This window comes from Ambystoma mexicanum, chromosome 5p (assembly GCF_040938575.1).
Source record: "Ambystoma mexicanum isolate Mex_15411 chromosome 5p, UKY_AmexF1_1, whole genome shotgun sequence".
Lineage (NCBI taxonomy): Eukaryota > Metazoa > Chordata > Amphibia > Caudata > Ambystomatidae > Ambystoma > Ambystoma mexicanum.
The window spans coordinates 37,259,676-37,277,123 of NC_090930.1; positions in this window are offsets into that span (position 1 = coordinate 37,259,676).

Consider the following 17,448-nt stretch of genomic DNA (forward strand, 5'->3'; position numbering starts at 1 on the left):
GGTGTATCCATCTCTGTGTATCTATCTTTCTATCTATCCATCTCAGTGTATCCATCTCTGTGTATCTATCTTTCTATCTATCCATCTCAGTGTATCCATCTCAGTGTATCCATCTCAGTGTATCCATCTCTGTGTACCTATCTTTCTATCTATCCATCTCAGTGTATCCATCTCTGTGTATCTATCTTTCTATCTATCCATCTCAGTGTATCCATCTCTCTGTATCTATCTTTCTATCTATCCATCTCTGTGTATCCATCTCTGTGTAACCATCTCAGCGTATCCATCTCAGTGTATCCATCTCAGTGTATCCATCACAGTGTATCCATCTCTGTGTATCTATCTTTCTATCCATCTCAGTGTATCCATCTCAGTGTATCCATCTCAGTGTATCCATCTCTGTGTATCTATCTTTCTATCTATCCATCTCTGTGTATCCATCTCTGTGTATCCTTCTCAGTGTATCCATCTCAGTGTATCCATCTCTGTGTACCTATCTTTCTATCTATCCATCTCAGTGTATCCATCTCTGTGTATCTATCTTTCTATCTATCCATCTCAGTGTATCCATCTCTGTGTATCTATCTTTCTATCTATCCATCTCTGTGTATCCATCTCTGTGTATCCATCTCAGCGTATCCATCTCAGTGTATCCATCTCAGTGTATCCATCACAGTGTATCCATCTCTGTGTATCTATCTTTCTATCCATCTCAGTGTATCCATCTCAGTGTATCCATCTCAGTGTATCCATCTCTGTGTATCTATCTTTCTATATATCCATCTCAGTGTATCCATCTCAGTGTACCTATCTTTCTATCTATCCATCTCAGTGTATCCATCTCTGTGTATCTATCTTTCTATCTATCCATCTCAGTGTATCCATCTCTGTGTATCTATCTTTCTATCTATCCATCTCTGTGTATCCATCTCTGTGTATCCATCTCAGTGTATCCATCTCAGTGTATTCATCTCAGTGTATCCATCTCAGTGTATCCATCTCAGTGTATCCATCTCTGTGTATCTATCTTTCTATCCATCTCAGTGTATCCATCTCAGTGTATCCATCTCAGTGTATCCATCTCTGTGTATCTATCTTTCTATCTATCCATCTCTGTGTATCCATCTCTGTGTATCCTTCTCAGTGTATCCATCTCAGTGTATCCATCTCTGTGTATCTATCTTTCTATCTACCCATCTCTGTGTATCCATCTCTGAGTATCCATCTCAGTGTATCCATCTCAGTGTATTCATCTCAGTGTATCCATCTCAGTGTATCCATCTCAGTGTATCCATCTCTGTGTATCTATCTTTCTATCTATCCATCTCAGTGTATCCATCTCAGTGTATCCATCTCAGTGTATCTATCTTTCTATCTATCCATCTCAGTGTATCCATCTCAGTTTATCCATCTCAGTGTATCCATCTCTGTGTATCTATCTTTCTATCTATCCATCTCATTGTATCCATCGTTGTGTATCTATCTTTCTATCTATCCATCTCAGTGTATCCATCTCAGTGTATCCATCTCAGTGTATCCATCTCTGTGTATCTATCTTTCTATCTATCCATCTCAGTGTATCCATCTCTGTGTATCTATCTTTCTATCTATCCATCTCAGTGTATCCATCTCTGTGTATCTATCTTTCTATCTATCCATCTCAGTGTATCCATCTCAATGTATCCATCTCTGTGTACCTATCTTTCTATCTATCCATCTCAGTGTATCCATCTCAGTGTATCCATCTCAGTGTATCCATCTCTGTGTATCTATATTTCTATCTATCCATCTCTGTGTATCCATCTCTGTGTATCCATCTCAGTGTATCCATCTCAGTGTATTCATCTCAGTGTATCCATCTCAGTGTATCCATCTCAGTGTATTCATCTCAGTGTATCCATCTCAGTGTATCCATCTCAGTGTATACATCTCAGTGTATTCATCTCAGTGTATCCATCTCAGTGTATCCATCTCAGTGTATCCATCTCTGTGTTTCTATCTTTCTATCTATCCATCTCAGTGTATCCATCTCAGTGTATCCATCTCAGTGTATCCATCTCTGTGTATCTATCTTTCTATCTATCCATCTCAGTGTATCCATCTCAGTGTATCCATCTCAGTGTATCCATCTCTGCGTACCTATCTTTCTATCTATCCATCTCAGTGTATCCATCTCAGTGTATCCATCTCAGTGTATCCATCTCAGTGTATCCATCTCTGTGTATCTATCTTTCTACCCATCTCAGTGTATCCATCTCAGTGTATCCATCTCAGTGTATTCATCTCTGTGTATCTATCTTTCTATCTATCCATCTCTGTGTATACATCTCTGTGTATCCATCTCAGTGTATACATCTCAGTGTATTCATCTCAGTGTATCCATCTCAGTGTATCCATCTCAGTGTATCCATCTCTGTGTATCTATCTTTCTATCTATCCATCTCAGTGTATCCATCTCAGTGTATCCATCTCTGTGTATCTATCTTTCTATCTATCCATCTCAGTGTATCCATCTCAGTGTATCCATCTCTGTGTATCTATATTTCTATCTATCCATCTCAGGGTATCCATCTCAGTGTATCCATCTCAGTGTATCCATCTCTGTGTATCTATCTTTCTATCTATCCATCTCAGTGTATCCATCTCAGTGTATCCATCTCAGTGTATCCATCTCTGTGTATCTATCTTTCTATCTATCCATCTCTGTGTATCCATCTCCGTGTATCCATCTCAGTGTATCCATCTCAGTGTATCCATCTCAGTGTATCCATCTCAGTGTATCCATCTCTGTGTATCTATCTTTCTATCTATCCATCTCAGTTTATCCATCTCTGTGTATCTATCTTTCTATCTATCCATCTCTGTGTATCCATCTCAGTGTATCCATCTCAGTGTATCCATCTCAGTGTATCCATCTCTGTGTATCTATCTTTCTATCTATCCATCTCAGTGTATCCATCTCAGTGTATCCATCTCAGTGTATCCATCTCTGTGTATCTATCTTTCTATATATCCATCTCAGTGTATCCATCTTTGTGTATCTATCTTTCTATCTATCCATCTCAGTGTATCCATCTCAGTGTATCCATCTCAGTGTATCCATCTCTGTGTATCTATCTTTCTATATATCCATCTCAGTGTATCCATCTTTGTGTATCTATCTTTCTATCTATCCATCTCAGTGTATCCATCTCAGTGTATCCATCTCAGTGTGTCCATCTCTGTGTATCTATCTTTCTATCTATCCATCTCAGTGTATCCATCTCAGTGTATCTATCTTTCTATCTATCCATCTCAATGTATCCATCTCTGTGTATCTATCTTTCTATCTATCCATCTCAGTGTATCTATCTCAGTGTATCCATCTCAGTGTATCCATCTCTGTGTACCTATCTTTCTATCTATCCATCTCTGTGTATCCATCTCTGTGTATCCATCTCAGTGTATCCATCTCAGTGTATTCATCTCAGTGTATCCATCTCAGTGTATCCATCTCAGTGTATTCATCTCAGTGTATCCATCTCAGTGTATCCATCTCAGTGTATACATCTCAGTGTATTCATCTCAGTGTATCCATCTCAGTGTATCCATCTCAGTGTATCCATCTCTGTGTATCTATCTTTCTATCTATCCATCTCAGTGTATCCATCTCAGTGTATCCATCTCAGTGTATCCATCTCTGTGTATCTATCTTTCTATCTATCCATCTCAGTGTATCCATCTCAGTGTATCCATCTCAGTGTATCCATCTCTGTGTACCTATCTTTCTATCTATCCATCTCAGTGTATCCATCTCAGTGTATCCATCTCAGTGTATCCATCTCTGCGTACCTATCTTTCTATCTATCCATCTCAGTGTATCCATCTCAGTGTATCCATCTCAGTGTATCCATCTCAGTGTATCCATCTCTGTGTATCTATCTTTCTATCCATCTCAGTGTATCCATCTCAGTGTATCCATCTCAGTGTATTCATCTCTGTGTATCTATCTTTCTATCTATCCATCTCTGTGTATACATCTCTGTGTATCCATCTCAGTGTATCCATCTCAGTGTATCCATCTCTGTGTTTCTATCTTTCTATCTATCCATCTCAGTGTATCCATCTCAGTGTATCCATCTCAGTGTATCCATCTCTGTGTATCTATCTTTCTATCTATCCATCTCAGTGTATCCATCTCAGTGTATCCATCTCAGTGTATCCATCTCTGCGTACCTATCTTTCTATCTATCCATCTCAGTGTATCCATCTCAGTGTATCCATCTCAGTGTATCCATCTCAGTGTATCCATCTCTGTGTATCTATCTTTCTATCCATCTCAGTGTATCCATCTCAGTGTATCCATCTCAGTGTATTCATCTCTGTGTATCTATCTTTCTATCTATCCATCTCTGTGTATACATCTCTGTGTATCCATCTCAGTGTATACATCTCAGTGTATTCATCTCAGTGTATCCATCTCAGTGTATCCATCTCAGTGTATCCATCTCTGTGTATCTATCTTTCTATCTATCCATCTCAGTGTATCCATCTCAGTGTATCCATCTCTGTGTATCTATCTTTCTATCTATCCATCTCAGTGTATCCATATCAGTGTATCCATCTCAGTGTATCCATCTCTGTGTATCTATCTTTCTATCTATCCATCTCAGTGTATCCATCTCAGTGTTTCCATCTCAGTGTATCTATCTTTCTATCTATCCATCTCAGTGTATCCATCTTTGTGTTTCTATCTTTCTATCTATCCATCTCAGTGTATCCATCTCAGTGTATCCATCTAGGTGTATCCATCTCTGTGTATCTATCTTTCTATCTATCCATCTCAGTGTATCCATCTCTGTGTATCTATCTTTCTATCTATCCATCTCAGTGTATCCATCTCAGTGTATCCATCTCAGTGTATCCATCTCTGTGTACCTATCTTTCTATCTATCCATCTCAGTGTATCCATCTCTGTGTATCTATCTTTCTATCTATCCATCTCAGTGTATCCATCTCTGTGTATCTATCTTTCTATCTATCCATCTCTGTGTATCCATCTCTGTGTATCCATCTCAGCGTATCCATCTCAGTGTATCCATCTCAGTGTATCCATCACAGTGTATCCATCTCTGTGTATCTATCTTTCTATCCATCTCAGTGTATCCATCTCAGTGTATCCATCTCAGTGTATCCATCTCTGTGTATCTATTTTTCTATCTATCCATCTCTGTGTATCCATCTCTGTGTATCCTTCTCAGTGTATCCATCTCAGTGTATCCATCTCTGTGTACCTATCTTTCTATCTATCCATCTCAGTGTATCCATCTCTGTGTATCTATCTTTCTATCTATCCATCTCAGTGTATCCATCTCTGTGTATCTATCTTTCTATCTATCCATCTCTGTGTATCCATCTCTGTGTATCCATCTCAGCGTATCCATCTCAGTGTATCCATCTCAGTGTATCCATCACAGTGTATCCATCTCTGTGTATCTATCTTTCTATCCATCTCAGTGTATCCATCTCAGTGTATCCATCTCAGTGTATCCATCTCTGTGTATCTATCTTTCTATATATCCATCTCAGTGTATCCATCTCAGTGTACCTATCTTTCTATCTATCCATCTCAGTGTATCCATCTCTGTGTATCTATCTTTCTATCTATCCATCTCAGTGTATCCATCTCTGTGTATCTATCTTTCTATCTATCCATCTCTGTGTATCCATCTCTGTGTATCCATCTCAGTGTATCCATCTCAGTGTATTCATCTCAGTGTATCCATCTCAGTGTATCCATCTCAGTGTATCCATCTCTGTGTATCTATCTTTCTATCCATCTCAGTGTATCCATCTCAGTGTATCCATCTCAGTGTATCCATCTCTGTGTATCTATCTTTCTATCTATCCATCTCTGTGTATCCATCTCTGTGTATCCTTCTCAGTGTATCCATCTCAGTGTATCCATCTCTGTGTATCTATCTTTCTATCTACCCATCTCTGTGTATCCATCTCTGAGTATCCATCTCAGTGTATCCATCTCAGTGTATTCATCTCAGTGTATCCATCTCAGTGTATCCATCTCAGTGTATCCATCTCTGTGTATCTATCTTTCTATCTATCCATCTCAGTGTATCCATCTCAGTGTATCCATCTCAGTGTATCTATCTTTCTATCTATCCATCTCAGTGTATCCATCTCAGTTTATCCATCTCAGTGTATCCATCTCTGTGTATCTATCTTTCTATCTATCCATCTCATTGTATCCATCTTTGTGTATCTATCTTTCTATCTATCCATCTCAGTGTATCCATCTCAGTGTATCCATCTCAGTGTATCCATCTCTGTGTATCTATCTTTCTATCTATCCATCTCAGTGTATCCATCTCTGTGTATCTATCTTTCTATCTATCCATCTCAGTGTATCCATCTCTGTGTATCTATCTTTCTATCTATCCATCTCAGTGTATCCATCTCAGTGTATCCATCTCTGTGTACCTATCTTTCTATCTATCCATCTCAGTGTATCCATCTCAGTGTATCCATCTCAGTGTATCCATCTCTGTGTATCTATATTTCTATCTATCCATCTCTGTGTATCCATCTCTGTGTATCCATCTCAGTGTATCCATCTCAGTGTATTCATCTCAGTGTATCCATCTCAGTGTATCCATCTCAGTGTATTCATCTCAGTGTATCCATCTCAGTGTATCCATCTCAGTGTATACATCTCAGTGTATTCATCTCAGTGTATCCATCTCAGTGTATCCATCTCAGTGTATCCATCTCTGTGTTTCTATCTTTCTATCTATCCATCTCAGTGTATCCATCTCAGTGTATCCATCTCAGTGTATCCATCTCTGTGTATCTATCTTTCTATCTATCCATCTCAGTGTATCCATCTCAGTGTATCCATCTCAGTGTATCCATCTCTGCGTACCTATCTTTCTATCTATCCATCTCAGTGTATCCATCTCAGTGTATCCATCTCAGTGTATCCATCTCAGTGTATCCATCTCTGTGTATCTATCTTTCTATCCATCTCAGTGTATCCATCTCAGTGTATCCATCTCAGTGTATTCATCTCTGTGTATCTATCTTTCTATCTATCCATCTCTGTGTATACATCTCTGTGTATCCATCTCAGTGTATACATCTCAGTGTATTCATCTCAGTGTATCCATCTCAGTGTATCCATCTCAGTGTATCCATCTCTGTGTATCTATCTTTCTATCTATCCATCTCAGTGTATCCATCTCAGTGTATCCATCTCTGTGTATCTATCTTTCTATCTATCCATCTCAGTGTATCCATCTCAGTGTATCCATCTCTGTGTATCTATATTTCTATCTATCCATCTCAGTGTATCCATCTCAGTGTATACATCTCAGTGTATTCATCTCAGTGTATCCATCTCAGTGTATCCATCTCAGTGTATCCATCTCTGTGTTTCTATCTTTCTATCTATCCATCTCAGTGTATCCATCTCAGTGTATCCATCTCAGTGTATCCATCTCTGTGTATCTATCTTTCTATCTATCCATCTCAGTGTATCCATCTCAGTGTATCCATCTCAGTGTATCCATCTCTGCGTACCTATCTTTCTATCTATCCATCTCAGTGTATCCATCTCAGTGTATCCATCTCAGTGTATCCATCTCAGTGTATCCATCTCTGTGTATCTATCTTTCTATCCATCTCAGTGTATCCATCTCAGTGTATCCATCTCAGTGTATTCATCTCTGTGTATCTATCTTTCTATCTATCCATCTCTGTGTATACATCTCTGTGTATCCATCTCAGTGTATACATCTCAGTGTATTCATCTCAGTGTATCCATCTCAGTGTATCCATCTCAGTGTATCCATCTCTGTGTATCTATCTTTCTATCTATCCATCTCAGTGTATCCATCTCAGTGTATCCATCTCTGTGTATCTATCTTTCTATCTATCCATCTCAGTGTATCCATCTCAGTGTATCCATCTCTGTGTATCTATATTTCTATCTATCCATCTCAGGGTATCCATCTCAGTGTATCCATCTCAGTGTATCCATCTCTGTGTATCTATCTTTCTATCTATCCATCTCAGTGTATCCATCTCAGTGTATCCATCTCAGTGTATCCATCTCTGTGTATCTATCTTTCTATCTATCCATCTCTGTGTATCCATCTCCGTGTATCCATCTCAGTGTATCCATCTCAGTGTATCCATCTCAGTGTATCCATCTCAGTGTATCCATCTCTGTGTATCTATCTTTCTATCTATCCATCTCAGTTTATCCATCTCTGTGTATCTATCTTTCTATCTATCCATCTCTGTGTATCCATCTCAGTGTATCCATCTCAGTGTATCCATCTCTGTGTATCTATCTTTCTATCTATCCATCTCAGTGTATCCATCTCAGTGTATCCATCTCAGTGTATCCATCTCTGTGTATCTATCTTTCTATATATCCATCTCAGTGTATCCATCTTTGTGTATCTATCTTTCTATCTATCCATCTCAGTGTATCCATCTCAGTGTATCCATCTCAGTGTGTCCATCTCTGTGTATCTATCTTTCTATCTATCCATCTCAGTGTATCCATCTCAGTGTATCTATCTTTCTATCTATCCATCTCAATGTATCCATCTCTGTGTATCTATCTTTCTATCTATCCATCTCAGTGTATCTATCTCAGTGTATCCATCTCAGTGTATCCATCTCTGTGTACCTATCTTTCTATCTATCCATCTCTGTGTATCCATCTCTGTGTATCCATCTCAGTGTATCCATCTCAGTGTATTCATCTCAGTGTATCCATCTCAGTGTATCCATCTCAGTGTATTCATCTCAGTGTATCCATCTCAGTGTATCCATCTCAGTGTATACATCTCAGTGTATTCATCTCAGTGTATCCATCTCAGTGTATCCATCTCAGTGTATCCATCTCTGTGTATCTATCTTTCTATCTATCCATCTCAGTGTATCCATCTCAGTGTATCCATCTCAGTGTATCCATCTCTGTGTATCTATCTTTCTATCTATCCATCTCAGTGTATCCATCTCAGTGTATCCATCTCAGTGTATCCATCTCTGTGTACCTATCTTTCTATCTATCCATCTCAGTGTATCCATTTCAGTGTATCCATCTCAGTGTATCCATCTCTGCGTACCTATCTTTCTATCTATCCATCTCAGTGTATCCATCTCAGTGTATCCATCTCAGTGTATCCATCTCAGTGTATCCATCTCTGTGTATCTATCTTTCTATCCATCTCAGTGTATCCATCTCAGTGTATCCATCTCAGTGTATTCATCTCTTTGTATCTATCTTTCTATCTATCCATCTCTGTGTATACATCTCTGTGTATCCATCTCAGTGTATCCATCTCAGTGTATCCATCTCTGTGTTTCTATCTTTCTATCTATCCATCTCAGTGTATCCATCTCAGTGTATCCATCTCAGTGTATCCATCTCTGTGTATCTATCTTTCTATCTATCCATCTCAGTGTATCCATCTCAGTGTATCCATCTCAGTGTATCCATCTCTGCGTACCTATCTTTCTATCTATCCATCTCAGTGTATCCATCTCAGTGTATCCATCTCAGTGTATCCATCTCAGTGTATCCATCTCTGTGTATCTATCTTTCTATCCATCTCAGTGTATCCATCTCAGTGTATCCATCTCAGTGTATTCATCTCTGTGTATCTATCTTTCTATCTATCCATCTCTGTGTATACATCTCTGTGTATCCATCTCAGTGTATACATCTCAGTGTATTCATCTCAGTGTATCCATCTCAGTGTATCCATCTCAGTGTATCCATCTCTGTGTATCTATCTTTCTATCTATCCATCTCAGTGTATCCATCTCAGTGTATCCATCTCTGTGTATCTATCTTTCTATCTATCCATCTCAGTGTATCCATCTCAGTGTATCCATCTCTGTGTATCTATATTTCTATCTATCCATCTCAGGGTATCCCTCTCAGTGTATCCATCTCAGTGTATCCATCTCTGTGTATCTATCTTTCTATCTATCCATCTCAGTGTATCCATCTCAGTGTATCCATCTCAGTGTATCCATCTCTGTGTATCTATCTTTCTATCTATCCATCTCTGTGTATCCATCTCCGTGTATCCATCTCAGTGTATCCATCTCAGTGTATCCATCTCAGTGTATCCATCTCAGTGTATCCATCTCTGTGTATCTATCTTTCTATCTATCCATCTCAGTTTATCCATCTCTGTGTATCTATCTTTCTATCTATCCATCTCTGTGTATCCATCTCAGTGTATCCATCTCAGTGTATCCATCTCAGTGTATCCATCTCTGTGTATCTATCTTTCTATCTATCCATCTCAGTGTATCCATCTCAGTGTATCCATCTCAGTGTATCCATCTCTGTGTATCTATCTTTCTATATATCCATCTCAGTGTATCCATCTTTGTGTATCTATCTTTCTATCTATCCATCTCAGTGTATCCATCTCAGTGTATCCATCTCAGTGTGTCCATCTCTGTGTATCTATCTTTCTATCTATCCATCTCAGTGTATCCATCTCAGTGTATCTATCTTTCTATCTATCCATCTCAATGTATCCATCTCTGTGTATCTATCTTTCTATCTATCCATCTCAGTGTATCTATCTCAGTGTATCCATCTCAGTGTATCCATCTCTGTGTACCTATCTTTCTATCTATCCATCTCTGTGTATCCATCTCTGTGTATCCATCTCAGTGTATCCATCTCAGTGTATTCATCTCAGTGTATCCATCTCAGTGTATCCATCTCAGTGTATTCATCTCAGTGTATCCATCTCAGTGTATCCATCTCAGTGTATACATCTCAGTGTATCCATCTCAGTGTATCCATCTCAGTGTATCCATCTCAGTGTATCCATCTCTGTGTATCTATCTTTCTATCTATCCATCTCAGTGTATCCATCTCAGTGTATCCATCTCAGTGTATCCATCTCTGTGTACCTATCTTTCTATCTATCCATCTCAGTGTATCCATCTCAGTGTATCCATCTCAGTGTATCCATCTCTGCGTACCTATCTTTCTATCTATCCATCTCAGTGTATCCATCTCAGTGTATCCATCTCAGTGTATCCATCTCAGTGTATCCATCTCTGTGTATCTATCTTTCTATCCATCTCAGTGTATCCATCTCAGTGTATCCATCTCAGTGTATTCATCTCTGTGTATCTATCTTTCTATCTATCCATCTCTGTGTATACATCTCTGTGTATCCATCTCAGTGTATACATCTCAGTGTATTCATCTCAGTGTATCCATCTCAGTGTATCCATCTCAGTATATCCATCTCTGTGTATCTATCTTTCTATCTATCCATCTCAGTGTATCCATCTCAGTGTATCCATCTCTGTGTATCTATCTTTCTATCTATCCATCTCAGTGTATCCATCTCAGTGTATCCATCTCTGTGTATCTATATTTCTATCTATCCATCTCAGGGTATCCATCTCAGTGTATCCATCTCAGTGTATCCATCTCTGTGTATCTATCTTTCTATCTATCCATCTCAGTGTATCCATCTCAGTGTATCCATCTCAGTGTATCCATCTCTGTGTATCTATCTTTCTATCTATCCATCTCTGTGTATCCATCTCTGTGTATCCATCTCAGTGTATCCATCTCAGTGTATCCATCTCAGTGTATCCATCTCAGTGTATCCATCTCTGTGTACCTATCTTTCTATCTATCCATCTCAGTGTATCCATCTCTGTGTATCTATCTTTCTATCTATCCATCTCAGTGTATCCATCTCTGTGTATCTATCTTTCTATCTATCCATCTCTGTGTATCCATCTCAGTGTATCCATCTCAGTGTATCCATCTCAGTGTATCCATCTCTGTGTATCTATCTTTCTATCTATCCATCTCAGTGTATCCATCTCAGTGTATCCATCTCAGTGTATCCATCTCTGTGTATCTATCTTTCTATATATCCATCTCAGTGTATCCATCTTTGTGTATCTATCTTTCTATCTATCCATCTCAGTGTATCCATCTCAGTGTATCCATCTCAGTGTGTCCATCTCTGTGTATCTATCTTTCTATCTATCCATCTCAGTGTATCCATCTCAGTGTATCTATCTTTCTATCTATCCATCTCAGTGTATCCATCTCTGTGTATCCATCTCAGTGTATTCATCTCAGTGTATCCATCTCAGTGTATCCATCTCAGTGTATACATCTCAGTGTATTCATCTCAGTGTATCCATCTCAGTGTATCCATCTCAGTGTATCCATCTCTGTGTATCTATATTTCTATCTATCCATCTCAGTGTATCCATCTCAGTGTATCCATCTCAGTGTATCCATCTCTGTGTATCTATCTTTCTATCTATCCATCTCAGTGTATCCATCTCAGTGTACCCATCTCAGTGTATCCATCTCTGTGTACCTATCTTTCTATCTATCCATCTCAGTGTATCCATCTCTGTGTATCTATCCTTCTATCTATCCATCTCAGTGTATCCATCTCTGTGTATCTATCTTTCTATCTATCCATCTCAGTGTATCCATCTCAGTGTATCCATCTCAGTGTATCCATCTCTGTGTATCTATCTTTCTATATATCCATCTCAGTGTATCCATCTTTGTGTATCTATCTTTCTATCTATCCATCTCAGTGTATCCATCTCAGTGTATCCATCTCAGTGTGTCCATCTCTGTGTATCTATCTTTCTATCTATCCATCTCAGTGTATCCATCTCAGTGTATCTATCTTTCTATCTATCCATCTCAGTGCATCCATCTCTGTGTATCTATCTTTCTATCTATCCATCTCAGTGTATCTATCTCAGTGTATCCATCTCAGTGTATCCATCTCTGTGTACCTATCTTTCTATCTATCCATCTCTGTGTATCCATCTCTGTGTATCCATCTCAGTGTATCCATCTCAGTGTATTCATCTCAGTGTATCCATCTCAGTGTATCCATCTCAGTGTATTCATCTCAGTGTATCCATCTCAGTGTATCCATCTCAGTGTATACATCTCAGTGTATTCATCTCAGTGTATCCATCTCAGTGTATCCATCTCAGTGTATCCATCTCTGTGTATCTATCTTTCTATCTATCCATCTCAGTGTATCCATCTCAGTGTATCCATCTCAGTGTATCCATCTCTGTGTATCTATCTTTCTATCTATCCATCTCAGTGTATCCATCTCAGTGTATCCATCTCAGTGTATCCATCTCTGTGTACCTATCTTTCTATCTATCCATCTCAGTGTATCCATCTCAGTGTATCCATCTCAGTGTATCCATCTCAGTGTATCCATCTCTGTGTATCTATCTTTCTATCCATCTCAGTGTATCCATCTCAGTGTATCCATCTCAGTGTATTCATCTCTGTGTATCTATCTTTCTATCTATCCATCTCTGTGTATACATCTCTGTGTATCCATCTCAGTGTATACATCTCAGTGTATTCATCTCAGTGTATCCATCTCAGTGTATCCATCTTAGTGAATCCATCGCTATGTATCTATCTTTCTATCTATCCATCTCAGTGTATCCATCTCAGTGTATCCATCTCTGTGTATCTATCTTTCTATCTATCCATCTCAGTGTATCCATCTCAGTGTATCCATCTCAGTGTATCCATCTCTGTGTATCTATATTTCTATCTATCCATCTCAGGGTATCCATCTCAGTGTATCCATCTCAGTGTATCTATCTCTGTGTATCTATCTTTCTATCTATCCATCTCAGTGTATCCATCTCAGTGTATCCATCTCAGTGTATCCATCTCTGTGTATCTATCTTTCTATCTATCCATCTCTGTGTATCCATCTCTGTGTATCCATCTCAGTGTATCCATCTCAGTGTATCCATCTCAGTGTATCCATCTCTGTGTATCTATCCATCTCAGTTTATCCATCTCTGTGTATCTATCTTTCTATCTATCCATCTCTGTGTATCCATCTCAGTGTATCCATCTCAGTGTATCCATCTCAGTGTATCCATCTCTGTGTATCTATCTTTCTATCTATCCATCTCAGTGTATCCATCTCAGTGTATCCATCTCAGTGTATCCATCTCTGTGTATCTATCTTTCTATATATCCATCTCAGTGTATCCATCTTTGTGTATCTATCTTTCTATCTATCCATCTCAGTGTATCCATCTCAGTGTATCCATCTCAGTGTATCCATCTCTGTGTATCTATCTTTCTATCTATCCATCTCAGTGTATCCATCTCTGTGTATCTATCTTTCTATCTATCCATCTCAGTGTATCCATCTCTGTGTATCTATCTTTCTATCTATCCATCTCAGTGTATCTATCTCAGTGTATCCATCTCAGTGTATCCATCTCTGTGTACCTATCTTTCTATCTATCCATCTCAGTGTATCCATCTCTGTGTATCTATCTTTCTATCTATCCATCTCAGTGTATCCATCTCAGTGTATCCATCTCAGTGTATCCATCTCTTTGTATCTATCTTTCTATCTATCCATCTCAGTGTATCAATCTCTGTGTATCTATCTTTCTATCTATCCATCTCAGTGTATCCATCTCAGTGTATCCATCTCAGTGTATCCATCTCTGTGTATCTATCTTTCTATCTATCCATCTCAGTGTATCCATCTCTGTGTATCTATCTTTCTATCTATCCACCTCAGTGTATCCATCTCAGTGTATCCATCTCAGTGTATCCATCTCTGTGTATCTATCTTTTTATCTATCCATCTCAGTGTATCCATCTCTGTGTATCTATCTTTCTATCTATCCATCTCAGTGTATCCATCTCAGTGTATCCATCTCAGTGTATCCATCTCTGTGTATCTATCTTTCTATCCATCCATCTCAGTGTATCCATCTCTGTGTATCTATCTTTCTATCTATCCATCTCAGTGTATCCATCTCTGTGTATCTATCTTTCTATCTATCCATCTCAGTGTATCCATCTCAGTGTATCCATCTCAGTGTATCCATCTCTGTGTATCTATCTTTCTATCTATCCATCTCAGTGTATCCATCTCAGTGTATCCATCTCAGTGTATCCATCTCTGTGTATCTATCTTTCTATCTATCCATCTCAGTGTATCCATCTCAGTGTATCCATCTCAGTGTATCCATCTCTGTGTATCTATCTTTCTATGTATCCATCTTTTTCTGTATACCTCTTGTGCCGATGTGGAGTAAACATGGCCATTTTTTGTCAGTACGTTTATATCGTAAGATCACCTGCATTTTGAGCTACATGCTGTGACAGAGTCACTCATAAGGGGCTAGCAGAGTGAGACAGGGGGACTCGGAGGGTACTTTCCCAATGTCCCATTGTGATGTGACCTCTGAAAATATTATACATGTGTGATCATCCAGCTTCCCCACCTCATAACCTGAAGCGAGAATGATAAAGGAGGTAGGGAAGGAATCTCTAGAGCGTAAGGGGTGGAATTTACGGAGGGCAGAAACACATAATGGAGGGAGTGATTCCTGGCAGGGTCATTCATTGAATCATTAGCCTTTAATCCTTCTGAGGTCGATAATTGAGTACCACTCTGTGGGATAATAATGTCTTCTGTTATTTCAGAGCTCTGAGACCAATGGGTGTGTAGCGCTTTATAAGAAATGTATTATTATTACTATTATGTTGAGGCTTGATTAAAGTGAGCTGCAAGAGTTCCCATGAGGAGGTGTTTTGGGCGGGGATGGACAGCAACTGGGTGGGAATGGCCATAGGGATTACCATGGCCATAGGCAGTCAATGGGTGGGTAAATAACCATAACCTTTAAGTTGTTCTGTTATGTTTTTGTTTTATAAATAAGGCAACACATTTCGGTGGGGTGGAGGGGCTAATCCCTCAAATGTAGGGAGGGTACCTTCAGGGACTTTGGGGACAGGGCAAACTCACTTGTGTGGGGGCATCTAAGTTGTTTACCCATTGTAATGAGACTATTCTGGTGCAGCTTCAATGTTACAAGCAGTTAACTCCCTAATTCACATCTGAAACCATTTTAATACTGCTCTAAGCCTATGTTGCCCTTTCTTAGACCAGTCTCTCACTTTCTCTTTACACCATAGTACCAGCTATTTGCAATACAAGCTGCTGTAAAATACCCCATCACACTTGCACACATAAGAATATTTTACCACCATTAGTATGTAAAACCTAATGCTTTTTGTCATATTTCGGTGTTTTTTTTGGACAGTAAATTGCACATTTTGGAGGCCATGTTTGAAATAATTTCACCTCTTGAGTGGTGAAGGTCTGCGCGCTACGCGCGCATGCTCAAAAGTTGCCCTGTGGAAATGTACGCCCCACCAGGTTTCAAACTCACCAGCCACCACTGAAAGAGGGCCACAACAACTGGCAACGAAGCACCATGACCCACGCTGCCTGTCGGCCCAGAGCTCACTGCCGGCACTGGAGAACAAAGACAGGGCGGACCAGACTGGGAACTGCCGTCCAGGCTCCTGTGTCGTATGTTAGGCAGACAAGGAGCGCCACAACAGTCACCAGCCTCTTACCACAAGTATTGCTGACATTCCAGAACTATCTGTGACGAGGTGTAGGGTGCACTATGTGCCCCAATCACGCCTCATTTGACTCATTCTCCTCCAAGGTGGCAGTTTTGTCATGCCTCTGGTCAGCGTGCATGGATGTCATTTCAGCAAAATGCCTGGGGCAGTAGAAATTACATGACCCTTGACTTCTGATGACATCACAAGAAGTGATGTCATTTGGCCCAACACGGAAGTGACATCACGGTAAGCAATGGAACACAACCTTTCACCCCTTGACAAAACAGGAAGTGGGATTACAAAGCATTGTTCCTATGTACACTACAAAAAATATGGCTACGATATCACTGTAATATGATATACATTTCATACAAGAATGGATCACCATATGTAATATCAGTGTGTATAGGCCCATATTACAAAATTACTGCGAATTCAAGCAGAAGTCCATGGCCAAAACATAATAATGTGCTATTATATAGCCCTTATGCTTAAGTGCTTTATATAGAACAAATATACATACAATATCACCCAACCTGTGTTTGTGCTCATTTATCAACCGCAGAAGGATTAAAGACTGAGTTGGCCTTGCCGGTATTCGAACCTGCAACCTGCAGGTCAGACACTCATCACACTAGCGAGCACTCACCCAACTGAGCTATCTCACCCACTTTACCTGTATTACTGGCTATAGTAAAATGAGCAACCACATGTCTGAATGTTCTCAAAGTCAGAAAGCAAATTACACTCTGTAGTGGATACCATTAAACTGGTAACTGAGATTTAACAGCAGGCCGGTTCATCTGCAGGTCTGGTGCAAAGTTGGCCACATGTCAAGCTGCATGATAGGATATAATATGTAATTTTAAGGTGCCTGTACACAAGTGTTTCCAGGAGCGCCAAGACAAGGGAGGGAAGACAGAGGGAGGACAAGGACAAACGATCTTACTAGGCCTTGTGTCATTCAGATC